This window comes from Pezoporus wallicus, unplaced genomic scaffold, assembly GCF_028554395.1.
Source record: "Pezoporus wallicus isolate ANWC-B61680 ecotype Strahan unplaced genomic scaffold, APGP_CSIRO_Pwel_v1 contig_6822, whole genome shotgun sequence".
Lineage (NCBI taxonomy): Eukaryota > Metazoa > Chordata > Aves > Psittaciformes > Psittacidae > Pezoporus > Pezoporus wallicus.
This window is the reverse complement of record NW_026640797.1, coordinates 160,628-172,257: the sequence shown is the minus strand read 5'-3', so window position 1 is coordinate 172,257 and position 11,630 is coordinate 160,628. Positions and strand designations below refer to the sequence as shown.

The window sequence follows — 11,630 nt, the reverse complement described above, 5'->3', positions numbered from 1 at the left end:
CTTTAGTCAGTGTAAAAGGAGACCTGTGATTTGTTCTTGGCACATTTACCTCACCCACTCAAATGTCCTGTGGCAGGTAGAGTGTTTTGGTAATACCAACAGACTACTATTGATCTAGGTCTCCCAAAAATCAGAGGTAGTTCTTAGACAATGTGTGGCAGAGTAGCAGGCTTCTTCAGCAACTGAATGTATTAAAAAATATCAAGAGTGGATGGTATAGATGTGATACGAAAACTAGCACTTTACTATCATAAACTGATAGGATTACTATTCCTAGAGGGTTTTCCTATTTGGCTGCTAAGATAGCAGAATTAAAGAGAGCGTGGGAAAGTGTCATATCCTTGCAACTGTACAGATAAAAAATATGAAGTTTTTCCCTGCTGTGGGTGGATATTAAATTCTACTTCATTGCTTCCAAGCACTACCAAACCAAATGATTTAAGAATGAAAATGCAATCTAAAGTCATGACTGTATTACTTTATACATCCTAACTTTATTGGCTGAGCTGTCAGAAGTGTAAACACATTCATTAATGGTGGAGGTAGTTGGGCTAATCTTTAAAATGCAAATTATCAAAATAAAATCACTCTTGTTCAGTGAAATGCATGGGTTTACACCAGGTTAAAGAGAGAAACATTTCTCTATCTAATGTTACCCTCTGGATAACACTATTTCATGCACTGATCCCTTGCACAAGTCCAGAGCTTGCTCCTTTGAACTGCGGAACACTTTAAAGACAGATCTGAGGTTAACCCATTTGAACATTGAGAAAATGGAGAATTCACTATGTCTCTTGGTATTTTGCTTGAAGCTTAATTAAAGTTTAAGAACAGCATGAAACATTTCCCCTGTAAATTGGCTGTGCTTCTCCCTGACAGATTATTTTATACACAGTGTGTTCGATTTCATCATGAATAGATTCAGGAGACTACACTATGCCTCCAGCAATGGTTCCAAGCAGTTTTATGAGGAAATGGTTTCCTAGTTTCCATAATTGCCCTCATGACATTTCATAGCAATATAATAAGCATGAATGGCAATCTGCCATTCAACACCAAAGATGTTCCCAGCCTCTTCACAGGGACCAGTATTTGGAAACAGATGATGTTTGCATTTTCAGGCTCCACTCCACAAAGAGGAGGTTGTGGAGGGAAGGAGCAGTTATCAGGCATGTAGAAATAAACAGACTGAGAATAATGAACTATACTTGCAGGAGTAAAATTAGGATTTGGGGATCATTTCTTATGTGGGTAACAAAGGTATATGAAGTGAGTGGACTAGTATATATACCTAAATAAATCATCTTTCCATGAATACAGTTTGACTGAGGGATGTCCCTCCTCAGGACTTTAGCCTTGGCTAGTTTTTATTCCTGGGGGAACACTAGTGTTTCTGGGCACTCACCCACTATTAGTGGTGTGCTATGTCCTAGATGCCAGACCCCACGTCTGCTGAGAGAGTAAATTTAGATAGTATCTTCACAGACAGCAATGCCTGCTCTCAGACATCCTTGACATGCCTTGGAGTCATGTCAAGGACTCCAAGCTGTAAAGCCTCAAGTTGGGTTAAAATGTGACCTCAGTGTGAGCTACACATTTTGGCAGACATTATTTAATATTTGTGAAAAGAAGCCAGATTCTGTGGGCTTCAGGATGCAGGAGGGTTTTCATCCCAGCCCATTAGAGCTGAAGCAGGTTGGCTCCCAGAACTAGGGTGTTCCCCCAGCACCTGCAGATCCCCCTGACCTATCACTGATAACAAAATGTCAAATACAGGTTGTAAACCAACCCATAGAGACCTCAACTAGGAACAGTTAACTGGATGATGTGCCGAAAAGATCAACTTTCTTTATCTTTCAGTGAACTGCTTCTAAATTAGATTAGTTCAGCATACACTAATTTTGAAAAGTGTGAATCTTTTTACGCAAGAATGCTGAACTAAGCAAAACATCTTACAAGAACATAAGCATATTATGTCAACACAATTCTCACCATAAAAATTATCTGGATTCATTCATTGTATTACCTCGTTGACTACGCTACCACAAAACTTTTCCCCTGATCATTTTGAGAGGTGGGCCCCACTTACTTAGGTTATTATACTTTTCCAAGGACTCTCTGTTTACTGAATGTTGTTTATTTTAAAAGAACAAAGGCTAATTATCACACTTGTATATTATTGTCCTCTGCCCTGAAATGTGAGGAAGAATATTTCTCTGCAGAACTCTGCATAGAGATTTGCAGCAAATTGTGAAACTTAATTTATAAACAGCTTTTCCCACAGACGCCTTCCCGGGAAAGACTGCTGAAAGCTTCACAAGTCTATCCTGATTTTGGAATAAACCTTCACCAGTTCAGAACTTCACATGAAAATCATGCTATATGCAGACAACTTGCACAATTTTACTACAGTTAGCAGGAACATTTAAAAAAAAAAAAAATTATATTGAAATATGTTACCTTCTGGAAGCCAAGTATTTTCAGAGACTTATTCATTGTCACACATCCTCCTCTAAATCTTTTTGCCATTCTCAGGGGTAGGCAGGAGAAAACCTGGGTATTTATGAATCAGCCTCAGTAAAGGAAAACGAGCCCAGACTTCTGCCTTCCTTGTGGGCATCTTCATTTGAAATTCGCTCTGGAAATTGCACTAGTCTTCTTATGAGAAGTTCCCTATAATTTCCCTAATTATCACTCTGACAGCTTTACATGCAGCTTATACGCAGAAAATGAAAGGAATGATGAGGGAATTTCATGGAAGAGCTTTTATTTCCCTTGATAGAAATATCATCTCAACGTACTTTGCATGTTAATGTTTCAACATCACCCTCCATATCTTATTGCTGGAAATATATCCACTCTCATAAAAACAGAAAAAGAGAATTGATATTTGTTCATCTTGTTCCAGCAAAGCAGCTCAAAAAAAAGAGTGAATTTGGGTCAGACTAAGATGTTGCTGTCATAGTCTATATTCAGACATTCAAATACAAGTGATTCCTTTTAGAAACAGAGCTAAAAGGAGAAACATGATTGCATTGCTGCATCAAAAAATAAGAAATATTATAGGACAACCTAGGATTTACAGGCAAACAAATAATTACATGTCCTCTTTTCGGACCATACCCAGGAAAACTGGGTCGTGCTAATGAATTGTTGCTGCACCTTAGTGGTCATTACTTACCCATATTCTTAACATACCTCTTGACTTGCAAACCTTAGCAGTGTTTGAACTTGAAAATGCTGACAGCTACTGTAAACCAGTAAGAACTTCTGATGCTCATATCCTCAGGACTGCTAAACGGCAAGCTGAGTAATCACAGGTTACTTGGAAAAGTCTCCAGTCACTCACTGCCTCATTTTCTCCCTCTTTAAAATCCATAGTACACCCATCCACAGATTGTTTGAGCACTTCCAATGAAAAAGAGTGCAATTGCAGAGGTCTGTATTAGCGATCACTTGATAACGATTGATGGCTATTTACAAATCTATAAATGGTTGATTCAGTTCCAGTATCAAGGCTTTTGGGCTTTTTACGTTGCTGTAATTTGTCTAGTGACAGACGAATATCTTTTATAGCCCTGGACTGAAAATTTCAGTGCCTCAGATTCCTCCAGTAAGCCATTATCCATTTTACTTTAACTAAATGCTATGTGGCTGGAAGATGCGCAGAAATTCAGAACTGAAAAGTCTGTGTTCTGGGTTAAAGGGAAAAAGCAAAAGAACAAAAGTCAGTGTAACTATATGTGGTTAACATTATTTGAGTTCTCAGCTTCTGTGCTGCCTAACACTTTCTATTTAAACTGCAGTGTGCCCCAGTAGCATGCATTTTTGTAGGTAACCAAGACACCATGGAAAAATCTGGCTCTAGATCATAATACAAAGTGAGAAGTTCAACTATACACTCAACGACAGTTTTCAGATTTTCTTATTTTTTGTGTGCTTATCTATATAACTTAAAATTAGAATACATATGTTCTTAGAAATAATATGATACACATTCTCTCTAATATTTTACTCACGTAATGTGAAGAGATTTCCAGTAAGTTCTTTTAAACATGCAGTGTGTATTCAATAGGAGAAGGATTACAGATACCTTCTGTGTCTTGTCACAAACAGTACTGGCAACGTCCACATCTCAAACTGAGGTTTTCAAATCAACTCAACAGTAATGCTTTAAACATAATATGCTATATTTATATTCTTCCTGTAGGGAGATAGAAACTTAAACACTATCTTAATTAACTCATAAAGGACAGATTTATAGTTATCACTAAATGTGTCTGCAAAATACCGCTTAGAAAAATATAAGCGTCATTACATGTACAGCCAGCTATTCTGCTAGATAATAACTCCAGAAACTTACAAGTTTAAACCGTTTACAGCATGGAGTAATTGCTGTTGTTACTGCTCTTCCAGTGTGAGCATGGAAAGTGCTGATCCCAGTTTATGTTCAGCACTCAAAACTGTTCAGAAGACTAAAATAGACTTAATGAATGCTTTTAGAAAACTGTTTTATGTCTAAATAAATGGGTGAAAAAAATTTGACTTAACCACAGTCCACACCGTGACTTCAATCTCCAATAAGATTAGAGGTATGTCTTATTTGCCTTCTTGGCTCAATGATTAATCTAAACATTATGATTTTTTTCATGGATAGTTTACACACACTATTTGGCTGCATCCAGGGGAAAAAGTAAAAAACACTTTTGCTATAAATAGTTGAAGCAAGCAGATATCACGTAGATAAGGTGCTGGGAAACACAAAGAAGCAATTTATGAAGCTTACATACATATAAAAAAGCTGTGCTTTGGAAAGCCACCTCATGCAAAGCAACAATGTTACTTTGATTAGCCAAAGTACTGAGCCTCTTGAAGTAAGAAATGCACATCCGTCAGTTATCTAGTCTTTCTATAGGCATAGCACATAAAAATCTATTGCAATTATTTGTCATTATTTAATTTCACTCTTCTCCTCAAAGCTTCATTTTGCTTTAAAGACTGGCTAATTCCAATGCAAGTTAGTACAACTGCTATTTTACAGTAAAAGCAAGCTTCCCTTGTTGTTGCCTCTCTGAGAGCAGAAATTTTGTCAAACTGGCATACATCAAGAGCAGCACTGTTCATTTTAGATTGCTGCTGCTAAAATCTCAGGTGAACATTCATAAATAAATCTTTTTTTTTAATTATACATTCATTTCAACTCATTCATCGCACAAGTGCTATTCATTGAGATTTACCTATATTTAATGATTTCTATTTGTTATTCATTATTGTGCAGCATTGCCTGGAGAAAGGTCTTCAGACTGCAGTGTCTCACCAAATAGCTAGACAGCGATTTTCTGGCATTAGAAAATGTTTTTCTCAGTTTAGACATTACACACATGGTTAAACTCAGAGCACTAAAATTTCAGCTTTGTAAAGACAGGACAGAGGACGGCTTGTCCAGCAATCCAAATGAGCTGATAGGAACTAGGCATCTTCAGGCAAGCATATCATCTTCTTAAAGCCATTTCAACTTCAATTTCAGTCTCCCTACAAGAAATGAATCTGGGAGGTCCTATAGCCATTGTTAGGAAGAGGCTTCTGTGGTCACAAGAGTCTTCTAAATCCAGCAGAGAAATTTCTGATGAAGATACTAGAGGCTAAGATCATAGAATCACAGATTCACAGAATAGTTTGTGTTGGAAGGGACCTTCAAAGCTCATCTAATCCACCCCCCCACTCGCAACGAGCAGAGACACCTTTAACTAGATCAGGTTACTCAGAACCATATCCAGCCTGGCCTTGAATGTCTGCAGAGATGGTGCATCCACCACCTCCCAGGCAACCTCTTCCAGTGTTTCACCACCCTCACTATAAAAAAGTTCTTTATTATACCTAGTCTAAATATACCTTTTTAGTTTGCAGACATTACCCCTTGTCCTATCACTACAGGCCCTACTAAAAAAAGTCAAGTCTCTCTCCATCTTTCTTACAAGCTTCCTTTGAAAGGCTGCAGTAAGGTCTCCCTGGAGCTTTCTCTGCTACTCTGTCTGGCAAGCTGTCTGAGGCATGGAGGAGCAGAACCTGAAGGCATTAGTCTCTTCTCTCCATACCTCCTGCCTAGATCTGGTAAGTCTGATGTTTCCAACCTGTCCAGGAAAAAATGGGGCTCCTGTGCAGCACAATGACATTTTAATGAGCTGGTTTAAAGTAATTTTTGTTTTAAATACACAGGAGGATAAAGCTCTCACTTTATCACAAATCTGCACAGTTTAAGGGGAAAAAGGTGACTTTCCCACTGGCGCCTCTGTACATCACAATGAGCTTCATCCTCTGATCTATCTGTGAAGTGAGTTATGCTGATCCTGGGCTATCTGCCATTAGAGGAAACCTTGCTAGTGAGTCCTGTCACAGCAGGATCAAATGCCTGCTATGGGTCTTCTACCAGGCAGGTATTAATCAGTCAAGCACAGCAATCCACATTAGACTTTTAAATGGGTGAGGGAAAAGCTGTTGCAATCAATAACAAATTGCACAGAAGAGAACAACCTACTGGTAATTGGTTGTAACTAATTAAGTAAGCTGAACACAGAGGCTACTTATGATAGCCAGTTGTTAAACAGCTACAACTGTTAATTGTAAAAGTTTCTGGAGCCTTTTGACATGATCTTTAGCAGGTCATATGCAAAGCCACCTGGAGGAATAAATTAATTGCAGCTTTGCCATGTCCAGAAGGAAAATGGGTAGGGAAAATGCAATGCAGGTTAAAAATGAAAAGGTGATTGTCAGAATAAAATGAATTCTTTTAAAAGAAACAAAGTCAGACAGAGGACTTGGTCAGCAGAAGTGTGATGAAATGGGAGCAAGTGTTAGAGGACTTAAGAAAGTTCACTTACATAAATGTGCCTTAAAAACAGCAAGCGTACCATCATCAGTTACTCAGTATATTGCAGACAGCTGTCTCCAATAACAGAGCAGTGGTTGAGGCCTTACATGCTTACCAATAATTCACAGGGGAAAAAAAAAAGAATCAATCTTAAAATGAAACTTTCTTTTTTTTTAACAGCCAAATTCTATTTGAAGTCAAAGAAAACAACAACAACAACAAAATAAACCTGAGAAACTAAATACCCTAATTATTCATATCTCTATTTTACTAAAAGGCAGCTTGCTCCATTCATCCAACATGCTACCCATATGCCTGTAAATCTGACATTTGATACACCAAGAACAAGAGATTCAGTACACTGGACCAGGGTCACAATCCAAATGATAATTTACCTAAACACTTTTGTGGCAGGCACTGTAGTATACACCCTACCCTAATGCCTGTTCTCCTTAAAAAAGCAGAAAACTCTTGTCTACTTCCAACATTTTGTGTGCCCATTTTATAAAGCATCACCAAACATCACCACTCTTCCCAGCATGGATTATTTACCTTTTAGGTATTCTGGAGTGCATCTATTTCTGTTTGCATTTGCTGACCTAACAGATTATATTTTCTGATGTATTTCATATGGTTAACCCTGCAACTCCATTAATAAGCTCAAGTATGTACACTCTTCCAAGTGGTTTCCATTACAGGGTAAGTATCAAGCCAATTTAAAACTTAGTTACAACTCAGGTTCAGAACATGTCACTGCAAGTTTCAATATAGAAGAAATTCCAGCCTGTGTATCACAGTACATAGTCTAATATGTGGCATCATAATAGAGAGAAATCCCGGGAGGACATAGAATAGCAGGTCTTGTTAGCCAAGAAGAAACGGTATGAAATGTAATTGGCCACATGTAGTCTCTTGACATTCCCTTGGAGTACTGAATTATCTGATGTGAAGGAGTCTAAAGAAAAAATCAAAGGTGAGGTTGTGTTATTTTTGTTTCCTTTCTTCCTTCTTGTCACAGCTGAACATGGTTCATGTTTTACTTGATACAGTTAGGCATTTACACCCACATTAGTCTCCTAAAGAAGCTCATGTTTCTAAATTCCTCAGAAATCTAGCAGCTCCCATTTGAACTAACACTCTAACTTCAGTTAACCATTATTTTGAACTTCTGCCAAAACCTGTAAGGTTTAACTATCAGACAGCCACTGAATCTCCTATTACATACTTGTCTCATAAAGTGCATGACATTTTACTTTAAAGCGTTCCTGTTACATATAAGCGTATGGTCAGGTATTACCTCCTCTGAGGTAGTACCACTCTGCCAAGGTTACATGACTGCTGTTCTTTCTATAAGCAAAAAAATTGCCTCCCACTCTTTCAAGATTTCTACAGTTTTCATAAAGACTTTTGAGTAATTTGCAGATGGCAAATGTTTCACCTCTCAGGAGAAATGCTTGTATCCCACATCCTTTGAAGGATGTCAGGGAGTTATCACATGACACAAGGATTTTATTTGATACTGCAAATCTATCTTTTTCCTCTTCAGCCACTCTGTTACAACCCAGGGAGTTATCTTGACTATCAGGATTAACAGAGTTTGCCCAGGTTGTTCCTCCAAGCAAATAACATAAACTCTGTTCCAGGTAATGTAAGGATGATAAATCTCTGCTCTTAATTCTTACAGATAAAGTAACTTCTCTTTCAAAATAGATATGGTTTGTATGCTTATTTTTATTAAATGGCACTTAATGTTAGACATCTGAGAATATCTTCATGACCATCATGGCTTTTAATAGAATCTCGTCTATGTAAGTAAGCACAGTTTGGAGGTCATCCTCTGCAGCAGATACACATCATGTGGCTACCTGGAATGAAATACAGTGATCTTTTTGTTGTTGTTGGGTTGGACATTTTTTATTTTTTTCTCAAAATTGTTACATGCTGCAATAGCTCTTATTTACTTATCTGGCTCTGGAGATGATTTGTCACACTGGAATTGTCCCCATTTCCTATAATGTAGTTTTCAGTCAATGTAATTATACTGCTCTCCTGGTTCTCAACCAGGTAAAAACAGCATGATAGCGTACAACCCAAAATCCATGTGAGGACACTGAGAAATTGCCACATTGCTGTAGAAAACTGGGTTTGCTCTCTCCAAATCTGATCACCCTGGAATAACCTTGTTTGTACCATAAGGAGTCAGCAATCGTTTGCATTATATATAAGACAGTGAATGTGGGCTGAAATGCTCTCTCTGAACCTTGATGATGCAATTCGAAGCAACAGGGTCAAACTCTGGGATTGATCCTTCATATCCACAGCAGTGACAGGAATTACCAGTGAGAAAGGAGAGCTAGGTCATCTGGAATGGATAAGGCTTCATTCTGATGCCTGGGAACTCACAGGACATTCTGTGACTAAGCAGAGCTGACAGGTTAATGCACCATGTGGCACACCCATCCAGGCTGTCTGAAAAGGCACACCATAAACAGCAGAAAGGTGAGTGACAAGGCACCCCCACAAGCCTCACCTTTGACTTCCAGCACACCATGCTTTGCAAACCCCCTGAGGACAGAAAGTACCACCCACTGTGCACTGGCAAGTCTTTTCTGCAAATCATACGGAAACATGCAATAAAACAATAAATTGCCCTGTAAGCAACTGATTTTCAGCAAATTTGACTGTTCTAGCCAGCTGAGTTTTAACTGAACTACACTGAGGAAGTGCTCAGTGCACTCTGCCACACTTCATTAGGCAGCAGAGTATCTCTAGCACATAGAAGCCATAACTGAGGCATTAGGCCTCCAGTGGCTTAGGCAATTGCCCCATGCATATTTCCAATGTATCTACTCTAGCCTATAATAGGGACTGATTTCAAATGTCACTTTTTTCGTTCCACAAGGGGGTCAAAGGTGTCTTTTCATTAACCAAACTAATCTACTTCCATGAAATCCGTGGTGTCTTTGACTATACCCATGCCAATAACCTAAAGAATGACAGGCAGTAGGGCTGGGGATGTACACCCGTACTGTTTAATTATCAAGACATTATCTGGCACATTTTTTTACGGTGACAATTAGCTCCTACTAGGCAAAGTTTGGGCATCATTTCAGGAAGAAGCAATTCCAAAATACAGTAAAGGGACAAGCAAAAGAGACTTTAGTTGTGTGAATGGGTTTTGGTCTGGTTTAATTATTACTAAAGATTGATGGGGTTTACATCATCACCCCTTCAAGCTGAACAAAATCTCTTAGGTGAATTCACATATAGTCTTACAAGTTCATCTGACAATGTAAGCATGTAAACCTCAATTGTTTAAAAATACATCAAAGGAGTGGAAGCACTTCTTGGCAACCCAATTGGTGTTTTCCAATAAGCATTATTGAGTTCCTGTTTTTTTCAGGAGGCCATTACATGCCATTCTCAGATTGGGCAAGCTTATATTTCCAAAAAGCTTTTCTTTGCAGTAATTTACCATGTCCTTACTATCTTTATTTTATCAATAGAAAAACTAGGAAAAGTGAAATGCCATCCCAGAGCTATCCAGCAGAGGAGTTAGCTGGATGTAAGGTGTGCTTCCATTCCCTAGATGTTTACTTTCTCTTCTTCTCCTTCCTCTAGGAGCTGATAATCTTCTTCCACAATTAATAATTCCCTTTTCTAGGGGAGTTAGTACCCTCCATTAACGCAATATCGTTAAATCTGAAATTATTTTTCCCAGTCACTAGCTGCAAGTATTCCATGTCTGCCTCACCACTGAGTAAGGGCTAGTTCAGCTGTAATCTTACATGCATTTTCTAGTTATGTGGGTCAATCTAACAAATTACAACACTTCTCTTTACAGGTGTCTCTTACGGTCGAAGTTCAACAGTGCTACCAGCATACCAGAAAGTCTACTTAACAACTGGATGCGAAGCTATCAGCACTGAAGACAGGTCTAGATAAAATATTAATATCGTTGATATCCCTTGCTGATTCTTGGCAGAGGAGCCCAGACATCGTGACTGAACACAGATTTGCTGAAGGCCACACACAAGTTCAGTCATATTGTCAAGAATCCAGCCCAGACTATAATCTGCAGTCTTAACCTCAGAAATATCTGTTCAAGAGTGAAAGATGAGGATTACCCGTTATCACTCAAGACTCTTTTGTCAAGTCTTTCTCACTGCAGTCTTGAGAAGTGTCAGAAGTGTTAGACATCTGAGGAGCTTTGATCTGTTTCTTCTGCATTCAAGAAGAACAACATTGGCTCACTTTAGAAAGCTGATTTTTAAAACAACCGATCACATGCACAGCAGCTGCATCAGGTAAGTAACTGCTGGAAGGACAGATAAATATGAACAGACCTCTGCAAGTCTGTTTCATCATCCACATCTTTTCCCTTCTCCAGTCATGCTTCCAAGCCAGCTTGCTTTCACCCAGCAGAGTGAAAGGATGGGTTAAATGCTGTAATACAGATGAATTTTTAGCAGCATGAGAGAAAGAATTCCAAAGTCAATACTGATCTTGTAAAGATTCTGACCTAGGGGAAGCCTGTGAGCACATAATTGTACTCGCCAGTAATATTTGTCTGATTCATACTCTTGAAAAGTCCATTTTTTTAGAGGTGTCTTAGATTTGTCTTAAAAGGTGCTTACAGATTTTATGATGTATTATCTCCAAGAACATGATGCAGAACATGCTCATAATTAATTTTTGCTTCCCCATTTCTTTCTATTCAAACAGTTGTATAGCTAAAAATAGTTTAACTGCTGCGCAGAAA

At 38.4% G+C, this 11,630-nt stretch overlaps 1 protein-coding gene across 1 annotated transcript in view; it reads right to left on the bottom strand.

The window, feature by feature from the left end:
- Positions 1-912: 912 nt before the first annotated feature.
- The window catches only part of LOC130605329 (actin-like protein 7A), a 159,893-nt gene continuing 149,175 nt past the window's right edge, over positions 913-11,630 (bottom strand). Inside the window, exon 2 of the mRNA XM_057420739.1 lies at positions 913-929. The gene's annotated coding sequence lies outside the window, so the exon portion shown is untranslated. The remainder of the gene's footprint in view (positions 930-11,630) is intronic.